This window comes from Somniosus microcephalus, chromosome 13 (assembly GCF_052327205.1).
Source record: "Somniosus microcephalus isolate GS21.2 chromosome 13, FLI_Smic_1.0, whole genome shotgun sequence".
Lineage (NCBI taxonomy): Eukaryota > Metazoa > Chordata > Chondrichthyes > Squaliformes > Somniosidae > Somniosus > Somniosus microcephalus.
Genome location: NC_140999.1, coordinates 185646701 through 185669655, shown reverse-complemented (window position 1 = coordinate 185669655; position 22955 = coordinate 185646701). Strand labels below are relative to the sequence as shown.

The 22955-nt window shown below is 48.7% G+C and overlaps 1 long non-coding RNA gene across 1 annotated transcript; it reads left to right on the top strand.

Annotated features, from left to right (window-relative positions):
• The first annotated feature begins 2862 nt into the window (after nt 1–2862).
• Nucleotides 2863–19296, top strand: LOC147108874 (uncharacterized). The gene is made up of 2 exons (XR_015080682.1): nt 2863–3294; nt 18121–19296. It is a non-coding gene; the product is annotated as an uncharacterized LOC147108874 (long non-coding RNA).
• Nucleotides 19297–22955: the final 3659 nt, after the last annotated feature.

Genomic DNA, 22955 nt, shown 5'->3' with positions numbered 1-22955 from the left:
GCTGTCATATCTTTTAATCTAGTTTTCCAACCTACCTTCGCCAACTCGCCTCTTATACCTACGCAGTTTGCTTTGTTTAGGTTTAGGACCCTAGTTTCAGATTTAACTAAATCACTCTCAAACTCAACATAAAATTCTACCATATTATGATCACTTCCCCCAGAGGCTCCTTTACTACAAGGTTATTAATTAACCCTGTCTCATTGCACAGTACTAGATCTAAAATAGCCAATTCCCTCGTAGGTTCCTTGACATACTGCTCTAGAAAACTATCTTGAATGCATTCCATGAACCCTTCCTCTGCACTATTTCTGCAAATTTGGTTTGCCCAGTCTATATGAAAGTTAAAGTCCCCCATGATTACTGTATTACCCTTGTTACATGCGTCTCTAATTTCCTGATTTATACTCTGCCTGACACTATAACCACTGTTCGGGGGCGTATAGACTATTCCCACTAGTGTTTTCTGCCTCTTGCTGTTTCTTAGCTCCACCTACATTTTGTTTTTCTGAGCCAAGATCTTTTCTCTCTACTGTCTTTATTCCCTCCTTTATTATCGGGGCTACCCCTCCTCCTTTTCCATTCTGCCTGTCTCTTCTAAAAGTCAAATATCCTGGAATATTTAGTTTCCAACCTTGGTCACTCTGCAACCACGTCTGTGTAATGGCTATTAAATCAAACCCATTTATTTCTATCTGCGCTATTAATTCATCTATTTTGTTGCGAATGCTTCGCGCATTCAGATATAGTGCCTTTAGCTTTAACGTTTTTCTATTTTTCCCTGATGTCCCTTTAGTCACTATTGCCCTTCCTGACCCACTCTGCTTATCTTCACCCAGATCACTACTATGCACTAAAGCCTTGACATTTCTCTTACTGCTTCTGAATTTACCCTTTCCTGAATCCTCCCACCTCCCCTTCATTAGTTTAAAGCCCTATCTACCGCCCTAGTTATTCGATTTGCCAGGACACTGGTCCCAGACTGTCCTCACGGAACAGCTCTCTCTTTCCCCAGTACTGGTGCCAGTGCCCCATGAATTAAAACTCCTGCCTCCCACACCACTCTTTGATCCACACATTTAACCTTCTAATCAGTTTGTCCCTATGCCAATGTGCGCGTGGCTCAGGTAACAATCCAGAGATTATTACCTGTGAGGTCTGCGTTTTAATTTCGACCCTAGCTCCTCAAATTCTCTCAGCAGAACCTCATTCCTAGTTCTACCTATGTTGTTGCTTCCTACATGGACCACGACAACTGGATCCTCCCACTCCAAATTCTTCTCTCGCTGCGCGGAGACATCCTTTACCCTGCACCGGGCAGGCAACACAACCTTTGGAACTCCTGGTCGTGGCTGCAGAGAACAGTATCTATCCCTCTGACTATACTGTCCTCTACCACTACCACATTCCTTTACACTCCCCCCACTTGAATGGCCTCCTGCACCATGGTGCCATGGTCAGCTTGCTCATCCACCCTACAGTCCTTGTTCTCATCCCCACAGGTAGCAAGTATCTCATACCTGTTGGTCAAAGCCAAGGGCCGAGGCTCCTCCATCACTACATCCTGGGTCCCCATACCTTCATGACTCATGGTCACACCCTCCTATCCCTGACCATTGATGAACTCTAAAGTACTACTTAACCTAAGGGGTGTGACTGCCTCCTGGAACAAAGTGTCCAGCTAACTCTCCCCCTCCCTGATGCCCCACAGTGTCTGCACCTCGTACTCCAGCCGAAGTTCCTTGAGCTGCAGACACATACCGCAGATGTGGTTGTTCAGGATCTCGCTGGTCTCCATAAACTCCCACACGCTGCAGTTATGGCACACCACCTGCACTGCCATGTCTATGTAACCTTCTTTATTTATTTGATTAGTTCATCAATTATTTTTAATCAATTATTTTAATTTTATTACTTAATTGGTTTATCTAGTTTTAGTTACTAATTTAATATAGTAAAGTTATAGCAATTTACAGTTTCTTAGCCAGCTTAGAGACTAAAGTAAAACTGTAGTACTCACCAACCAATCATCTACCTGCTGTCCTGTGATGTCACTCCTCGATTCTTTTCTCTCTCTCCTCCGCTCTTTATTCCCCGGCTCCGCTCTGTCCCCGACCAGGTCCGCTCTCTCCACTGCTCTCGGTGAGTTGGGCCTCTCTCTCCTCCGCTCTTTATTCCCCAGTCTCTGCTCTGTCCCTGACCAGGTCCGCTCTCTCCGCTGCTCTCAGTGAGTTTGGGCCTCTCTCTCCTCCGCTCTTTATTCCCCAGTCTCTGCTCTGTCCCCGACCAGGTCCGCTCTCTCCGCTGCTCTCGGTGAGTTTGGGCCTCTCTCTCCTCCGCTCTTTATTCCCCGGCTCCGCTCTGTCCCCGACCAGGTCCGCTCTCTCCACTGCTCTCGGTGAGTTGGGCCTCTCTCTCCTCCGCTCTTTATTCCCCAGTCTCTGCTCTGTCCCCGACCAGGTCCGCTCTCTCCACTGCTCTCGGTGAGTTGGGCCTCTCTCTCCTCCGCTCTTTATTCCCCGGCTCCGCTCTGTCCCCGACCAGGTCCGCTCTCTCCACTGCTCTCGGTGAGTTGGGCCTCTCTCTCCTCCGCTCTTTATTCCCCGGCTCCGCTCTGTCCCCGACCAGGTCCGCTCTCTCCACTGCTCTCGGTGAGTTGGGCCTCTCTCTCCTCCGCTCTTTATTCCCCAGTCTCTGCTCTGTCCTTGACCAGGTCCGCTCTCTCCACTGCTCTCGGTGAGTTGGGCCTCTCTCTCCTCCGTTCTTTATTCCCCGGCTCCGCTCTGTCCCCGACCAGGTCCGCTCTCTCCACTGCTCTCGGTGAGTTGGGCCTCTCTCTCCTCCGCTCTTTATTCCCCAGTCTCTGCTCTGTCCCTGACCAGGTCCACTCTCTCCGCTGCTCTCGGTGAGTTGGGCCTCTCTCTCCTCCGCTCTTTATTCCCCAGTCTCTGCTCTGTCCCTGACCAGGTCCGCTCTCTCCGCTGCTCTCAGTGAGTTTGGGCCTCTCTCTCCTCCGCTCTTTATTCCCCAGTCTCTGCTCTGTCCCCGACCAGGTCCGCTCTCTCCACTGCTCTCGGTGAGTTGGGCCTCTCTCTCCTCCGCTCTTTATTCCCCAGTCTCTGCTCTGTCCCTGACCAGGTCCGCTCTCTCCGCTGCTCTCAGTGAGTTTGGGCCTCCCTCTCATCCGCTCTTTATTGCCCCGGTGCTCCGCTCCTCCCCGACCAGGTCCGCTCTCTCCACTGCTCTCGGTAACCACTGTAAAAGATCGTGGAAACTCGAGTCTATGGGCGTAAGGTGCTTACGTTTTAAATTCTGCTATCTTTTTTTCCGCTATTTCAGTCAATTGCACCCAGGTTGTGCTGATATCTGGGCTGAAAACATGGAAATTCCAGGCCACTGTGCATTTTCTTCCCTCCAATTTTTTTAATTCATTCATGTGATGTGGGCGTCGCTGGCAAGGCCAGCATTTATTGCCCATCCCTAATTGCCACTTGAGAAGGTGGTGGTGAGCCGCCTTCTTGAACCGCTGCAGTCCGTGTGGTGAAGGTGCTCCCACAGTGCTGTTAGGGAGGGAGTTCCAGGATTTTGACCCAGCGACGATGAGGGAACGGTGATATATTCTCAAGTCAGGATGGTGTGTGAATTGGAGGGGAACTGGGAGGTGGTGGTATTCCCGTGCGCCTGCTGCCCTTGTCCTCCTAGGTGGAAGAGGTTGCGGGTTTGGGAGGTGCTGCCGAAGAAGCCTTGGCGAGTTGCTGCAGTGCATCTTGTAGATGGTACACACTGCAGCCACGGTGCGCCGGTGGTGGAGGGAGTGAATGTTTAAAGTGGTGGGTGTTCTGAAAATTATCTTCACCCAGATCTGATTTCCAAAAGAAAAGTTTGTTCAATCAGAAATTCAGTATATGTCTTTGAAACTGCAAAATATTTTTATATAGTTGACAACAAGGCTGGCTATTCACAGAGTAAGCCAACTTTGCTGTTTGTAAACCTGCTCTGTGTTCAGAGCTGTTACAAAGCTGAGGAGAAAGAGGAAATCAGCTGCATTGTGTGAATCTTAGTCTGTCAAGTGTGTTGGCTGTGTACAGTGATGCCACAATTCCTGGCCAGAATGGAGAAGATTGGGTAATTCCCCCGTCAATCACACCCGGAGCCCGCACTGCTGTAAGTGACTGGGATTGACTTTGCGCGCACAATTTATATGTAACTCTCCTGCACTCACTGCATGTTGCTGGAGAAATCGCCAGACTCTTATTTAGAGAAGTTGCTGCAGTTCCCAGTTCACAGATACTCTTTTTAATTGGACTCTGTAAATTGTCTTTGTTTGCTTTGCTGTTTGCAGTGAAATCACCCGCTTTGTCGTGAGTCCTGCCTTAAGTTCCGCCCACCTCCAACTCATTGGCTGACTCAGTGCAAAAGAAAAGAAAGACTTGCATTTCTGTAGCGCCTTTCACGACCACCGGACGTCTCAAAGCGCTTTACAACCAATGAAGTACTTTTTGAAGTGTAGTCACTGTTGTAATGTGGGAAACGCGGCAGCCAATTTGCAGACAGCAAGCTCCCACAAACAGCAATGTGATAATGACCAGATAATCTGTTTTTAGCGATGTTGTTGAGGGATAAATATTGTCCAGGACACCGGGGAGAACTCCCCTGCTGTTCTTCAAAATAGTGGCCATGGGATCTTTTAAATCCACCTGAGAGAGCAGACGGGACCTTGGTTTAACGTCTCACCCGAAAGACGGCACCTCCGACAGTGCAGCACTCCCTCAGCACTGTAATGGAGTGTCAGCCTAGATTTTTGTGCTCAAGTCCCTGGAGTGGAGGGAGCGAGAGTGCTGCCCACTGAGCCACGGCTGACACTGCCACAGATGAGCCTTAAGGAAGAAATTTACATATAATTAAAAAATTTGGTGGAAAATTCAAGTAGGAGTAATGAAGTAACCAAATTACGATTATACTTTAGGTTTGTAGGTTAGGATATGTATAATGTAGCACCAATGTACAAGGTGGAGATAATGAGTTAATCCATACCCTGAGTTAAACGATATATGGGTCTGCTGTATACAGGTACACTATCCCTTATCCGAAAGCCTTGGGACCAGCTGAGTTTCGGTTTTCGGAATTTTTCGGATTTCAGAAGGTATTATTATAAGACTGGGAAATTTGTATTTAATATAAATTTTAAAAGTTCAGGCTACCTCTTGCGACTGTTCCGTGTCTCATTCCCCTTCCTGCTTCTCTGGAAAGCCGGATATCGGCTGACTCCTACTAAGCTGGCCCGCAAATCAGGTCGGGGGTCGGGTGGGGGGGGGAGAAAAGAATATCGGACGGGCCGCGGTTCAGGTTCGTCGGGGGGGGGTCGGGTGGGGGTCGGGGGGAGAAAAGAATATCGGACGGGCCGCGGTTCGGGTCAGGTCGGGGAGAAATGAATATCGGACGGGTCGGGTCGGGAGAAAAGAACATCGGATGGGCCGCGGTTCGGGTTGGGTTGGGGGGGGGGGTGGTGGAGAAAAGAATATTGGACGGGCCGCTGCAGCTATCGGACGGGCCGCTGTATTGTTGGGTTCACACTGCCCGGCTCGGCCTGCAATCTCCTACCCAGGAGGGAACTCTGTGACCCTCTGCCCTGCTCAGCGTAAGTCGTGTGCCACTCTGGTCATGTCGTGCGCACGACTTACGCTGAACGAAAAAACTTTCGGTTTTTGGAGGTTTTCGGAAGTTCGGATAAAGGATAGTCTACCTGTATTGCATTTACCCAGCTAAGCTTTAAAAACACGATTAAGTGACTTCGAATGCTGAGAAATTAAACTGCAGAGCAACTCATGGGAAGATTAGGGAGGATGTCTGTTCGGCCAGGCGAGGCAACACATACGAGATAACACACCTAAGAATTTGTTTGTTGTAAACTCACAACAAGTAAGAAGATAGAATTGGAAGCAGGAGAAAGTGAAAGGGAGCAAGGAACACCAGGTGCCGTGGCAACCCGTTGGCCTAGCAAGTGTCGCTGCCAACATGTTGTACTGTGGATTGTTGGGAATCTTGTGACTCCTCAGCTTGATTCCGGATCCCCAGTGGTTTACAAGTGAGAGTGTTAGTAACAGAAAGAGTGTTGGGGGGGGGGGAGGGGGGGGGCGAAATGTGGGGGGCCAGAGAGCAAAGCACCCCTGGGGCAGTTGCCGCACACCTTTTCAGCAGCAGCGTTAGCAGACCCCCGAGGGATAAGTTACCCGTCTCCCCTCACCAGTCCAGCTCGGACTGCTGCTGGGAGACTTAAAAGGAAATAGGAAGGAGAAAGGCCTCAATTAAAATGGGATGGGGGGGGGGGATGAAAATAATACACAAATAGCATAATGTGCTCATGAGACAGTGGAAAATGAGCGAGAGAAATAAAATGGATAAGGAAACGGGAAAAGGCAAACAATAAGAGATGTCATCTGGAGCCTGAGGTTAAATTACTGCACTGCCAATTCCGCTGATAAGGTTTAGCTGGCAAGCAGAAGCATGGTGGTTCCAGGTTAATCCCTTGTCTGATTTCAGCCAATTGGCATCCTTGCCTCTGGCTTATTGATGGGGAGAAAAATCAGCTCCAACTGCGGTTCATTATCCGGTGACTCATATTGATGAACAGATGTGTGTGGAAGTTGCGGGGGAGGGCAGGCTCACACTTGGTTAGGCTGCCCTCCACAGTGGAATAGCCCACTGAAACTCACTGTCAAGACTCACGTGAAAATGCTCACTTGCATGCGATGCAATGCCCTTGAAACTGCTCCCTCTACTATGAGCTAGCACTTTCAGGAGATGAAGGGGAGAGAATATTGGAGGGCCGGTGAAATGAATGTCCTGCATTCTCTTAGAACCATAGATTCATAAAGCGCAGACTCATTCGGCCCATTGTGTTGGTACCGGCTCATTGAAAGAGCTCTCCAATTAGCCCCACTCCCCCTGCTCTTTCCCCATAGCCCTGCAAATTCTTCCATTTCAAGTATTTATCCAACTCCCTTTTTGAAAGTTACTGTTGTACCTGCTTCCACCGCCCTTTCAGGCAGTGCATTCCAGATCACAACAACTCGCTGTGTAAAAAAAACTCTCATCTCCAATGTTCCCTGTAATTTTGTTAGGTGCCGCACGGCCCCTTTAAGGGGCTGCGCAAGCCATTCAAAGTAACGCGCATGTGCAGATTTTGTATCAAAAAGCTGTCAAGCCGGCTGCACGGGGTCCCTGGAGTGCGGCGCAGGGTCCCTGGAGCACTGCGCAGAGTCCCTGGAGCGCTGCGCGGGGTCCCTGGAGCACTGCGCGGGGTCCCTGGGGCGCTGTGCGGGGTCCCTGGGGCACTACGCGGGGTCCCTGGAGTGCTGCACAGGGTCCCTGGGGCACTGCGCGGGGTCCCTGGAGCGCGGGGACCCTGGGGCGCTGCGCGGGGTCCCTGGAGCGCAGGGTCTCTGGGGAGCTGCGCGGGGTCCCTGGAGCACTGCGCGGGGTCCCTGGACCGCTGCGCGGGGTCCCTGGAGCGCTGCGCGGGGTCCCTGGTGCGCTGCGCGGCCCCACAGCTTACAGGGGACATTGATCAACTCCCCTCTGGTTCTTCTTGTCAGGCGATTTTTTTAAACGGGCATCCTTGTCATCCAGTTGCAGTGAAACGTTGCCACTGGCAGTTCTGTGGAAGCCTCAATGAACCCAGCTCCAGTTGAATAAAAGTAAAAGTGGATAGGGAGGAACTGTGTCCCTTGACAGGGGGGTCAACAACCAGGGGGCATAGATTTAAAGTAAAAGGTAGAAGGTTTAGAGGCGATTTGAGGGGAAATTTCTTCACCCAGAGGGTGGTGGGGGTCTGGAACTCACTGCCTGAAAGGCTGGTAGAGGCAGAAACCCTCATCACATTTAAAAAGAACTTGGATGTGCTCTTGAAGTGCCGTAACCTGTGGGGCTACGGACCAAGAGCTGGCAGGTGGGATTAGGCTGGATCGCTCTTTGTCGACCGGTGCAGACACGATGGGCCGAATGGCCTCCTTTCGTGCTGTAAATTTCTATGATTCTACGGGGGAGAAATTCAGTATAGTCCTGTTCGGGGCGCAATTATCGTCCGGGCGCAAAATTTAACGCCTGGCGCTAATTATCCCCTCCAACTGCAAACTTGGCTTCTATTGCCCCTGGAGGTGATTGGAGCGCTAAATCAGGCGCTACACACCTGTCTTAAGGCGCTAACGCCGAGGAGTGAGGCGCTACCTCAGAGCGCTGGCGAAGCTCATGTGATGTCAGTCAGCAATGGAACACAGACACACTGGCGCCGGCCAGTTCTTAAAGGGGAGGGTCGATCTTGTTCTCCATCCACACCCTGCTCATTGCAGCCTTGAGTCTCAGCCTGGAGAGACCTGGACATCAAATCTGCTGGAAAGGACAATGGAGAGACCCAGGGAAAGAGCTCAGAGTGCAGCCCCCACAGTCTCTTCTAAATCGATGCAAGGAAGGTCAAATCAAAATGAAACTGCAAAGTGCTGCTCAGTACCCAAAACTCCTTCACACAGCGTTGAATCTCTCCAGAAGTCTCTCTCTCTCTCAGAATACGTGGTGCAAAAATGTCACCAACAAAAAAAGTCAGGAAGCGGTTGCCTTTAAATAGCGCTCCCCCCGTCCCTTACTGACTGCAAAACGCTCCCCTCAACCTGTCGTTGCTAGCGGCAGGCGGTAAGGCAGGGGGCGCCACTCAATATCTGGACCGGGGCGCTACCGGGGCGTTGCACGCTCGACTGACGTCACGATCTGCGGGCGCAGGAGATCGTGGCGGTAGTGTTTAGCGCCGCCGCAAAAAGTCTGGTCAATTTCGCAAGCGGCGCAAACATCACCGCGCCCGGGCGCTAGTTGCTTTGCGCCCCATTAGCGCCCTCTTTAATGGGAGGCGCAAAGCAACCGAATTTTCCCCCCCATGATTCTATGAATTATTCCAGCCAAACCATCCTACTCCCATGCAATTATGTGAGAGAGAGAGAGAGAGAGAGAGAGGAGAAACTTACTTCAGCACTAAAAAGAAAAGGTAACGAGGTAGATTTTGAATTTACTGTCTGGGTGTAAGACTGGCAATGTGGATTGGCTGCCCGTTATCGAAAGCGCCCGATTTTAATTTCCATCGAATTGACTGGGCAGCAGCAGCTTTACACCCGGGCAGCAGGTTGAAGGCCTTTTCCCCCCCCACACCCCACCCCACCCCGTGACACAGACCCAGATTTCTTTATGTAACTTTGGGATGTGAGGTAAAGTAAATGTACATTTATAGTCCAACTGTAGCGGGCAAGGAAAACATTAATAACAAGGAGCCAATCACAACCACTCAGTTCAAGGTCTCGCAGCTAACGTTCTCTCTACATTTTTTTCCCGTGCGCTGGTCCCTTTGAAGTTGGTGCTGTGGCCATGCGCACGTGGTGTCTTTTCCAGCGGCAGTGGCTGGTGTGCGCCCTGCGTGGGACTTCCCGATCACCGTAGGGGAAACGTTGCTTGCCGCGTGTATTTTTTTTTGCAAGTCTTTTCAGGAACCCCTTGTGCCTTTCCCTCACCCACAATCCCGTCACCTCCCATCCAGCAAATAACCTCTGAATAGAGGGAAAGGTCTTGCATTTCTATAGCGCCTTTCTCCACCTCAGGATGTCCCAAAGCACTTTACAGCCATTTGAAACGCTTTTTGAAGTGTAGTCGCTGTTGTAATGTAGGAAACACGGCAGCCAATTTGCGCACAGCAAGCTCCCACACACAGCATTGAGATAAAATGACCAGATCATCTGTTTTTGTTTTAGTGGTTGAGGGATAAATATTGGCCAGGACGAGCTCCCCTGTGGAATAGTGGCGCAAGGATCTTTTACGTCCACCTGAGAGAGCAGATGGGGCCTCGGTTTAACGTCTCATCTGAAAGACGGCACCTCCAACAGTGCAGCATTCCCTCAGCACTGCACTGGGAGCGTCAGCCGAGATTTTTGTGCTCAAGTCTCTGGAGTGGGACTTGAACCCACAACCTTCTGACTCAGAGGTGAGTGTGCTACCCACTGAGCCACTGGCTGACCGTACAGGCCACATCACATGAGGTTCTGATAGTTCCATATATAAAATATCTCCACCTCTGATTCAGATTCCAGTCTGTTACTGATTTCTATGTATCTGTGCTTCAATATGTAAGTGAGGTCTATTCTAGGAAGTGCTATTAGCCTCTGATCTACTCCACTAAATAAGCCAGCTCTTTCATTTCCTCATCGTTTACAGTAGAGTTCCAATACTGATTAAAATTAGACAGCCTAGAGGTTTGAATTTGTTTTTTTAAGCCTCGGTGCTGGCAGTGATGTGGAGCTGAACTGAGGTCAGTGTACATTCTGGGAATCAAAATATTTGTCCTACACCCAGTTAAAAAAAAAATTAACTTTCTGTGTGGAAGGTTAAACTCACATTGTATCTGGCAGCTTTCAACACTTATCTTCGCTGCCATGGATTATTTTTCCAAGCCTGTGCCTCAATTTCTACAGACAGGAATCATGAACTATTCCCTTATAATTCTTCTATAGAACTGCAATATCATGTACACGATAACACATGACTGAAAGTGAGTCTGTAACCTAATGGGCGGGCCCGACTGTTAGTGTGGGTGGAAGCCTGTGTTATATCTGAATTTTTATTTTTTATTTCTGGTGGTCAGAGAGGCTCCTTATTGTGTCTGAATTCTGTCAACCAGTGAATAGCAGAATGAAGAAAGCAAGGAAGGAAAATAAAAGAGCTAACTTGCATTTATGTAGCGACTTTCAGAGCCTCTTTCGGATGAGATGTTAAACCGAGGCCCCGCCTGCCTTCTCGGGTGGACGTAAAAGATCCCGCGGCCACTATTTCGAAGAAGAGCAGGGGGAGTTATCCCCGGTGTCCTGGGCCAATGTTTATCCCTCAACCAACGTCACTAAAAAAACAGATTATCCAGTCATGATCTCATTGCTGTTTGTGGGATCTTGCTGTGCGTAAATTGGCTGCCGCGTTTCCCACATTACAACAGTGACTACACTTCAAAAAGTTCTTCATTGGCTGTAAAGCGCTTTGGGACGTCCAGTGGTTGTGAAAGGCGCTATATAAATGCAAGTCTTTTTTCTTTCTCAGGACGTCCCCAGGCGCTTTACCGCCAATTAAGAATTTTTGACGGGTAGTCACTGCCGTAATGTAGGAAACGCGGCAGCCAATTTGTGTACAGCAAGCTCCCACACACAGCAATGAGATAATGAACAGATATTGGCCCAGAAATTCAGGTCGGGGGCTTCCCGCGGGTGCAAGCCTCCGACATGCACTTACCTTGCACGCCGGCCGTTGAGCTGTGGGCCCGCGTGGGATTCCGATCCTGGGCCTCCTCCAACTGCCGGCGCGCAGTGCTTGCGTATCCCAGGGGCGCAGTTAGTTCAAAGCGTCCCCTGGGATCACGTGGGCCATGGAAAGCCAATGGTAGCAGGGAATGCTTCATTCATAAGTGTGACAGGACCTATAAGCCCCAAAACATCACTAAATCTTCAAATAAATTTTAAAAATCATCACATTTTTAAAATAAACTATAAATTACATGAAATAACTATTTTAAATAATTTAAATTTTTGAAAAAAATTATTTTCTAACAGGGCTAAAAATAAACTTACCTTTCTTTAAAGTATTTAAAAATAATAAACCTGTGGAAAAATGTTTTAATTTTAATTAATTCACCACTTACCTTGTAAAAAGCAGGCCTTGCGACTGCTTTTTACATGTCTAACTTCTGGAGACTTACCCTCCCGGGAAAACCTGCAAAAAAAATGTAAGTTCGATGCGCACGCGCTGCCTCTCCCGCGCACGCGTTCCACCTCTTAACCCCTTCTTTCAGGGGAACGGAAGTGCCGGTTTCCTGCACACGCGCAGTGCATGCACGAAACCGGCACTTCCATTGGGCTTACGGGTGAGTACCCCATGCGTACTCACCCGTGGAGACCTGAATTTCTGGGCCAATCTGTTTTATTGATGTACAAAGCCACACTCACCTTCATCCTGCTGTGCCTCTCACCACATCCCCATCACTCTGCCATCCCAACCCTACTCCTGCACATCGTTACTCACACCAACACACCTTGCACATCCACCCATCCCTCTCTCTCTATCTACCTTAGCACATCTCAATCTTACTAGCCGCCCCTCACACTCGCCCTCCTCCTAATGCAATCATACCAACTAACAACACACAAGGAGGCCACTTGGCTTTGCCACCCCACTCCATCATAGTCTCCCTCTAAAGATCTAACCCATCCATTCCTTACACTCATTCCATCACTCTCACTCAACCTTCTCTTCTTTCCCTCCTCGCAGGAGAAGAGAGCCCACAATAAGAGGGAGAGGGAGAGAAATGGAGGTGGGTCTCCATCATTTGCCACCCTCACAACAGCAGAGGAGGCTGCGTTGGAAGTATCAGGAGTGGCCGAGCAGCTGGAGGTGGGAGACAGAGAGAGGGGGGCATCTCAGCAACCTGGTGACAGATATACACATTGTACAGCTGCATGGCATACATCAGTCATTCATTTGGGGACTGATATCATCAGCCACTGAATGGTCATCATGTGCATAATGGTATCATGTGGCAGAACTAACTCGTCTCTTTACTCTGCCACAGGTCCATCAAGAGCTGCCCCCCCCCCCCCACTGTCCAGGAGAAAGAGGAAGATGACTCCTCAGAGGATCCTCCAGCCTCTGGGAGCGCAGCGTCACCAGACATGAGCGCACCCAGCACCAGCGCAGAGGCACACACCTCGGTGGGTCCCACATGAGATAGAGTAGTGTTGTCACCAGGTCCGTCACAAATCACAAGTGAGCAAGAGCAGATGCTGGAGACAGGGACAGCAGTGGAGACTCCTCACCGGAGGGCGCAGGATGCTCCCAGCTCTGCTCAGCTGCAAGCAGACGCTGTGCCTCGGGGTTCATCCAGAAAGAGGACGATCCTGGAGGTGCAGGAAGAAGTGCAGGAGGCTCTGACAGGTTTTGCAAGCGCGATGTCTGCAATTGTTCAGAGAATGGAGGAGCCCATCTCCAACATGAGCAGCACTATGTCACAGGTGATGACGACTGTAGGCTCTTCCATGGAAAGAATAGCCACCTGCATGGAGCAACTAATGCATCACTCATAGGAGCTCATGGTCTCTATGGAGAATAGATGGGTATCTATGGAGCATAGATGGCAGAGGCTCATAGACCTCCTGTCTAGGTGGGATGTCAGTGTAGACGTGGGTCCTTATTGCCCCACTGATGTGCAGCAAGGTGCTCTCCAGCTCCTTGCTAGCAGGGAAGTGCAGGTGGCCCATGAGAGGAATGATGGTGAGAGGGGACATGGAAGCGGGGGCTCCTCTCAAAGCGCTTACACTTCTCCCCCATTGCCGCCCCCTCAGTCAGAGCCCCAGATGGTTCCTCGGCCAGCGATGGCCGAGTCTGCCCCTGCACAGCCGCAGGAGGAGCAGACTTTGGCAGGGCCATCACAGGCTCCAAAACCCAGAGGATGTCCGCCAAGAGTGTCTGAGCAGTCGCAGCAGGGAAGTGAGCAGGCTGCCTCTACCTCTGCTGAAGCCACAGGGGTAGCACCTCGTAGAAGCATGCGGAAGAGAAAGATGACACACCAATATATTCACAAGGGTAGCCACATGGGTGTTTTAATCAATGTGAATATAAAGTTTCCGTTAATGTATTGTCAACCATAAAAATCTTTATTTTCACCGCTTTCCAGTCTTGGACAAATTTGTGTTCATCTTTGCAAGTGGCTTAGTGAGTTGCAGTGAATGGTGAGACATAACGGTACCTGCAGCAATGGTGGTCAGTGTGAAAGGAATGGCCTGGTCATTGTTGGGATGCTTTATGGTGTTGCTGTGGGGTGGTGGGAACCTGGTGCAGCACGTGGCAGCCATATGGGTGTACGCGTAAAGTTAAGTAAATCTGGCCATGATGAGCCCATCCCTGGCCTGCTGGGCAGTAATGTGTTCGGGTGCTGGTGGGATCTGGCCCACAGGTTCCTCCTGCTTCTCCTCCTCCTCCTCGTCTTCTTGCTCCTCCTCCTCTGACGAGGCTGTGCCTTGCTCCTCATGCAGCGCTAATCCTCGCTGCTGCGCTATGTTGTGCAGCAGACCACGAGGATTCTAGAGACCCTGGCTGGTGCGTACTGAAGGGCTCCTCCAGATCTGTCAAGGCATCGGAAGTGCATTTTCAGCATGCCTGTTGTCTGCTCGATGACACGTCTGGCGGAAATGTGGCTTTCATTGTAACTCTCCTGGGCCTCAGTACTTGGTCTGCTCAAGGGTGTCATGAGCCACGTCTTCAGTGGATAGCCCTTGTCTCCGAGCAGCCAGCCGGAAAGTCTGTTTGGAGGAGCGAAGAGCTGAGGGAGGGTGGACTGGCGCAGGACGAAACAGTTATGGCAGCTGCCAGGGAATTTGGTGCACACATGCATGATGATCTTCCTATAGCTGTAGACGAGCTGCACATTGAGGGAGTGGAAGCCCTTGCGGTTGACAAAGACTCTTGGGTTATGATGGAGTGCCCTGATGGCCACATGTGTGCAGTCAATGATGCCCTGCACCCGTGGGAAGCCAGCCAGAGCCGCAAAGCTGAGCGCCCAGTAACACTGGCTTCATCAGTGACAAATTTGATATAAAAGGGCATCAGTGACCTGTGGGCGGCCGACTGCAAGATGTCGCAAATGTCTGCTGCAGATCCCTGGAAGGAGCCTGAGGTGAAGAAGTTGAGGGCGCCGGTGACTTTGACAGCCACTGGTAAGGTGTGTCCACCCGCTCCTCTGGGCTGCAGGTCTTGCTCGAGCAATGTGCAAATGTCTGCGATGACCTGGCGTGATAGCCTGAGCCTCCAGTGGCACTGCTGCTCAGTCATGTTGAGGAAGCTCATCCTCCGCCTGTATACCCTGTGTTTAGGGTATTGCCTCCAGCGGGGTGCAGCCCTGCACTGATGCCCTCTGTCCTGTGCAGCATCAGGTGGTTGAGGAGAAGGTTGGTGGTTTTGCTGTTGCTTTTGCTGCTGGTGTGCCTGGTGCTGCTGGTGTTGGGGCTGATCATGGTCCTATTCTGAGGACCAAGGTGAAACAGTATAAACGGCACCTATGCTTATGGAATAGATGGCAGGTCAAGTAGAGATCAGAGGAGCAAGCTGTCACTGGTGTGATAGGTTGTAACAATGAGGTGAGACTGGATGGCGACTTTGCTGGAAACACTTGCAGCCTGTAGAAAGCTAAATGTGTGCTGGGAATGCAGTCAGCAACAGTTTCTGCCTGAGGAAAGTGACCAGCTGTGCGGTGGGAGCTTCTATAGTACATTTCACGCTGTCATCTAATCAGCTGGAGCAATGGCCACTCAACTCCCGCCTCAGGCTGACAGACGTGGTTCCCGAGCTGCGCGAATCCCATAGGCAGCCAGGGAAATTCGAAAGGTAGGCTGAAAAAGGCGCTTAAGGGCCTGACAACTGCATGTTAATGATTTGAATTAGGTCGCCCGTCTGTGCCGGTCGGGTCGCTGCTGCACTGGCAAACGCGCCCAAGGGAAAGGCGCATGAGGGTGATGGGGGGGGGGCGGTGGGATGACACCGGGTTCCCAAGCCACTGCAAGATATTTCAAATTTTCCACCGACCTGCCTCCAATCGCGCCCGCATTGACCCCAGAAAATTCTGGCCGAATTCCACCCTGACCGCTTTGCGGGGACAGATACAAGAAACGAGGTTGCCAACCCTGACTGGATATATTCCTGGAGGATTCATCTCATGACCTCCTCCCGCCCCCACACTCCACCCATTGGTCGCCCAACGTGTCCATCTTGACGGCGCAACACCTTACATAGAAACATAGAAGATAGGAGCAGGAGTAGGCCATTCGGCCCCTCGAGCCTGTTCCGCCATTTAATGAGATCATGGCTGATCATCCAAACTCAGTACCCTGTCCCTGCTTTCTCCCCATATCCCTTGATCCCTTTAGCCTTAAGAAATATATCCAACTCCTTCTTGAATATATTTAATGAATTGGCCTCTACTGCCTTCTGTGGTAGAGAATTCCACAGGTTCACCACTCTCTGGGTGAAGAAATTCCTCCTCATCTCTGTCCTAAATGGCTTACCCCTTATCCTTAGACTGTGACCCCTGGTTCTGGACTCCCCCGCCATCGGGAACATCCTTCCTGCATCTAGTCTGTCTAGTCCTGTTAGAATTTTACAAGTTTCAATGAGATCCCCTCTCATTCTTCTAAACTCCAGCGAGTATAAGCCCAATCGACCCAATCTCTCCTCATACGTCATTCCTGCCATCCCAGGTATCAGTCTGGTGATTCTTCGCTGCACTCACTCCATGGCAAGAACATCCTTCCTCAGACAAGGATTCCCATGGCCAATTGGAAAGCGAACAGATTCTTCATTACACGACTGTTGACTGCCAGTCAAACAGCTTTTTTTTTATCCCTCATCACGTTAACTAGTAAACAAAAGTGTTCAAAGAAATTTTTTTTTTAATGTCCCAGTGATTTTGCTCCTGGGTTTGGTCCCAGCAGTGTGACCTGGAGATTAATCTTCAATTCCTGGAGACTCCAGGGCCAATCCTGGAGGGTTGGTGACCCGAACAACAAGGAAAGTTTGCCCCCTTCTCGGTAAAGGTGGGCCTCGACTTGCCCCAGTGCACCCTCTGCCTCTTTCACTGCAGGAGAGGATTTATTCTGGCAGCGTTCCTGTGTTCGGGACTCTTTGGGGCTCTTGGAGTGCTGCTGTTGGCCTTAATCCAGAATAGCGCAAGTTGCTTTTAATGGGAGTGCAGCCTAGGGAACTCGACTGAAAGCTGCATTAATCTTCTGGGAAAATAGAGCATACATGTAGCACAGATGTTTTGGAAACACGAAATTCACTTTTTTCCCACATATCTATCATAAAATAGAATCGGAGGTTGTTTAAAGAAAAAGGAAATACATGGGTTGCATAGACTAGGCTCGCATTCCCTCGAGTATAGAAGATTAAGGGGTAATGTAATTGAGGTGTTTAAGATGATTAAAGGAGTTAATAGTGTAGATAGAGAGAAACTATTTCCTTTGGTGGGGGAGTTTAGAACAAGGGGGCACAACCTTCAAATTAGAGCTAGGCCATTCAGGGGTGATGTCAGGAAGCACTTCTTCACAGAAAGGGTAGTGGCAATCTGGAACTCTCTCCCCAAAAAGCTGTTGAGGCTGTGGTGAAGGGATAATTACTAGTCCTAGCCCTTTTGGGGCTACCCCAGCTCAGGCATATTCCCCAGATGTTCACCTTCAACTAAAGTTAGAGATAGCCGAATCCTATAAGATGCTTAATTGGGTCTAAAGGTCCAGACTATCTCTCCCTAAAGGAAAGGAACGACTTGAAGATGTTACCATCCTCCAGATAGCACTTTAATAAGTTTAACTAGACTGTAACCTTCTGGATATTATGAGGGTCTGGAAAACTCCCCCAGAATTCTGCAACTCCTCACCAAAGAGTGTACAGAGATTGAGTTCACTAGTTTGATATAGAAAAACTATTTGAGACAATTCTAAAAATATATAGATTTATTAAAGAACCGACATGCAGTTAACAGCTGGTGAGTCAATCGCAACTTTAACAGTTCAAAATACAAATAGCTTACAATTGTTCTCGGAGATCCTTATTCTCAAATCTTAACTTCGTTACATTTTTACATTTTGTACTTATTTCTAATCCAGGATATCCACCAAAATCAAATAAAAGTACCTTTTTGATCCCTGAGACTCAAAGAGTTAAAAACTTACAGAGCCTGCCTCTGAAAAGTGAGAATCGCTTTGCCCCTTTCAGCGACTTCTGACTTCCTATCTGAAAGCTCTATATTTTATAACCTTTTTAGTAGTACAGGAAACTCTTTGGTATCCGGGATGGTGCCGGTTGATTAAAAATTCTGGATGACGGAGAGGGTTATTTACTGAGGCTATTTTTAACAAACAAAAATTAAAAAATCAAGAAATGTGCAGTATACAGTAATTGGGTACTCACCTACAGAATGTTGTGTTAAATGGATGGTGGAAGATGCTTGATTAAGTACAATACTGCCAGTTGAGGGTAATCCATAATTCTTTAATTACTTAACAGGAAAACAAAACTTATGCAGTACAGTACTGTAGTTGACTGTACACTTATTCCAAGTCAGCTGGTTCATCAGGAATATCCATGCCAGCTGGGTCATCAGGATCATGCACTTCAACAGATTCTTCAGGCACTTCCACTGCTTCAACTCTTTTGGGAGACACACAGAAAAATGGCAGATTGGAAGAGACTACCGGCAGCACGGGAGAGTCAGACTTCTGTTATTGAGGTGTTCCGACTTCCGACAGCGCCAAGAAGCCGAGTAGTGGCAGTTTGGAGAACTACCCCCACTGACTAACTCAGCCACCGCAGGAGACTCGGACTCGGATTCAGCATCATTTCCGGTTATTGAGGTGTTGTTTTTGGAGTATGAATTTTGCCGGTTAATAGAGAATTCTGGATATTTAGGTGCCGTTTAAACAAAAGTTTCCTGTATATCCTTTGAAGTTTTCTGCTGATGTAAGCTAATTATCTCTAGTCATCTTTCTGTTGACTTCTTTCTACTCTTACTGTCAATTCAGCTGCTAACTTGCAGAATTCTGTCTCTACCTTTAGGTGTTCAAAACTTATCATAAAAAATGGTTATGACAGATGTATCTATTTGATGCCATTCTTACGAAATTCTCTATTCAATTCTTAAATCACCTCAGCTGGTTGTAAGCCAGACTTTGTGTCTCCTAGTTGTTCCATTTTCAACACAAACACAATGTGATTGCTTGGTGCATCTATTGATGTTCTATTTACAAAGTCTTCTGTTGGTATCTTTTACAACATGTAAATTAAAAACACATCAACTAGGGTGTTCTATGCATTTCTTATTTACCTCAGTTGGTTGTACATATAATTGTGTCTCCTGTTTCATTTGATATATTTATCAAAGGCACATGGTTTTTTAATGTTCTGTGTTTCTGTTTGAAGTGTTAGTTTTTAACACTTTAAACTGGGTATAGTTATTGTGTTTTTTCCAAACTGCAGACTTCTTGGACTCCAACCCTTTGCTTCAATAGAGCCATTGTCTTAGTGTCAACAACCAGTTCCCATTTCAAAAGCTTGTATGGTGTTTACAGCTTTGGGTTAACACTCATCTTATCTCAGAAGCCTGTATTTACAGCTTTGTGTCGTTGAGACTTTTAGATTTTTAAACCCAGTTTGTCATATTTTAATAAAGTCAGAATTTGTTCATAGGATGGTGTATTTTTCTGAATAGGTATGGCTCATTCCTTCACACCCCCTTCTTGACCAAAAAATAAGCTCAAAACATCAGGGCAGAGTTTGGTCAATGTTACTAATAAGGTTACAATAGCATATTAATTTCACGAGATTCACAATCATGTGCTACATGAAAATTCCATTTAAGTCATCCTAGGACAATGTTTTGCCTTATTTTAAATTGAACACAATTTAAAAGGATGATAAGTACATAGTCATGCAATTAGCGAAATAACATGTACTTAGAATGTCCAATCGGCAGATGTACGTTCCGTAGAGGTATGGCTCATTCCTACACAGTGGGTGTCAATTGAAAATTTCAAAACTGAGATTTTGGTTAAGCAAGGATATTAAGGGTAATGGAACGAAGGCGGGTAGATGGAGTTAAGATACAGATCCGCCATGATCTAACGGAATGGCGGAGCAGGCTCGAGGGGCTGAATGGCCTACTCCTGTTCCGATGTTCCTACAGTACACCTTTATATTTTTTTCCTCTCCTTTTTCCATGTACAGGTACACTATCCCTTATCCGAAAGCTTTGGGACCAGCTGAGTTTCGGTTTTCGGAATTTTTCGGATTTCAGAAGGTATTATTATAAGACTGGGAAATTTGTATTTAATATAAATTGTAAAAGTTCAGGCTACCTCTTGCGACTGTTCCGTGTCTCATTCCCCTTCCTGCTTCTCTGGAAAGCCGGATATCGGCTGACTCCTACTAAGCTGGCCCGTGGGTCGGGGTCAGGGGGGGTGGTCGGGGGGGAGAAAAGAATATCGGACGGGCCGCGGTTCGGGTCGGGTCGGGAGAAAAGAATATCGGATGGGCCGTGGTTCGGTTCGGTTCGGGTCGGGTCGGGGGGAGAAAAGAATATCGGACGGGCCGCTGCAGCTATCGGACGGGCCGCTGTATTGTTGGGTTCACTCTCCCAGTACCTCCTTCACACTGCCCGGCTCGGCCTGCAATCTCCTACCCAGGAGGGAGCTCTGTGACCCTCTGCCCTGCTCAGCGTAAGTCGTGCACCACTCTGGTCATGTCGTGCGCACGACTTACGCTGAACAAAAAAACTTTTGTTTTTTAGAGGTTTTCGGTTTTCGGAAGTTCGGATAAAGGATAGTCTACCTGTACCTTATTTGATCAGGGGCTCCTGCACAGTTGATTATGATGATGATGAATGTAAACTTACTGATTGTCACGTGACCGATGCCAGCCAGCGGAGACCAACTTTTCCTACGGCGGTGGAAGGGGGGGTGGGGGGAGGCCACAAGCTGCTGTCCACCTATGATTTTCCCGTTTGCTAAATGCATTCAGCAGGTTCAGTGTCAACGAACGTGCTTGTGTCGCGATACAAAATAGTGGGTGATCTGATGCACAGTACTGGCTCAGTGTCAGTTTCTAGCCTTTTGCATTGTGCATATTGTTCCTTTGAGGTTACATTCATTCTGCCACAGTTCTAGGGCTTTGAAATTGCACTGTGGTTTTTCAGTATAGGCACACCTCACATCGGTGCTAGTCCATGGCTCACTGGGCAGCATTCTCTCCTATAAGTCAGATTGTTACTCGTTCAAGTCTCACTCCAGGGACTCGAGCACAAAAGAGAATGGCTGCACTGGCGGTGTCATAGAGTCATAACAGCACAGAAGGAGGCCATTTGGCCCATCGAGTCCGTGCCGGCTCTCTGTAGAGCAATCCAATCAGTCCCATTTCCCCGTTCTATCCCCGTAGCCCTGCAAGTTTATTTCCCTCAAGTGCCTATCCAGCCTCCCCTTGAAAACATTGAGTGTCTCCGCTTCCACCACTTCCGTCGGCAGCGAGTTCCAGGTCATCACCACTCGCTGTGTAAAAAAGTTTTTCCTCACATCCCCCCTGTATCTCTTGCCCAAAACCTTAAATCGGTGTCCCCTAGTCCTTGTACAGTCAACTAGTGGGAACAGCCTTTCCCCATCTAGCCTATCCAAACCCGTCATAATCTTGTACACCTCTGTCAAATCACCCCTCAACCTCCTTTGCTCTAATGAAAACAAATCCAGCTTCTCCAACCTGTCCTTGTAGCTAAGATTCCCCATCCCCGGAACCATTCTGGTAAATCTCCTCTGCACCCTCTCAAGGGCCTTCACATCCTTCCTAAAGTGTAGTGACGGAGGTGCCGTCTTTCAGATCAGACGTTAAAGATTCCATGGCACTATTTTGAAGAAGAGCAGGGGAGTTATCCCCGGTGTCCTGGCCAATATTTATTCCTCAACCAACATCACTGAAACAGATAATCTGGTCATTATTGGCTGCCGCGTTTCCTACATTACAACAGTGACCAGAATTCAAAAGTACTTCACTGGCTGTGAAGCGCTTTGGCATGTGTGCTGAGATCATGAAAGGCACCAAATAAATGCAAGTCTTTTATAAAATTAGGTGTTTCCCTTTATTTTAATATCCCACCATATAATTTCAAGCATCATTTGCCGATCGAATAACAAATTGAAAATAGTGTTCCTTCTGCACATCTGCGCACATGCAGAAGTATCTGTCCCTGTTTCCGGTTGGCCTCCAATGAGCCTACAGGACACTTGACAGCCGACTCAAAATATATAAAAAGGAGAAGCAACATATGAAGGTCACCTTGGCCTCAAGTCCCTACCAATGGCACTCTTATGGCCAGATGATGTGAGGTGTGCTGGCACAGTGTCTGAATGATTTGGCTACGGAGGGAATTATTTTTAGGCCCCTTCAAATTTTGCCCTCCCACTTTCCTGAAGGAGCTGACTCATAGGGTGTGGTTGTCTGCTGGGGTATTGGGTTGTACGGGTGTTGGTTATTCTCCACTACCTTAACATGTGAACTTCTGTGGCGAGTGGTGACAAGCTATTCAAATGCAGGAGTTCATAGAATCATAGGGGGTGATTTTGCCAATGGGGAGCTTTTGGAGGCGGGACTCCCACTTGTCGGGTTTCAGTCCCGCCTCCATAAACTTCTGGCCAACCCATGCTATTTTCCCTTGATTGACCTTGTTAAGTCCGCCCAGCAGGCATAGCAGGCCAATTAAGGGGAAGCCGGTTACAGAGAACGTCAACGTATGACGTTTCATCTGTCAAAAATTTGTGAAGTTGTCAACCACTGACATTCAAGACCTCATCAAACCTCTTTCTTTTGCAGAAATGAGATGGTTGTTGTATTGGAGAATGCAACGGCCATCTGTCATCTTCAACGCAGAGGTCCGAGACTCTCCGCATACACACCGACTGAAGCCTGCAGGAAGAAACAAAGGTAAGTACACTCTTACTAACACTTTGCACTTACCTCAGATACTCACCTCTCCACACTTGCACCCATCACTCACCTACACACCACATTTTTGCACCCCCCCTGCCCCCCACAGACCCAGTACTTGCCTCGCTGACCTGACGGGTTACGGAGCCTTCGGAAACCCCTTCTTGTGAGGGCAAAAAGGTTATAATCCTATTTTCTGCCTGTTAGCTACCTGTTAACAGGCAGTTAATAGGCTTTAATCCCTTCCCGCCTCCAAGGAGACGGGACCCGGCGCGGGACGGCTACCCGCCTCTCGGGTAGATGGCATGGAGGCGGGTTGGGGGAGGGTTGGGCACCCGCCCCCAAATTCTGCCATTTTCCCGGCAGTCCCACCTCCA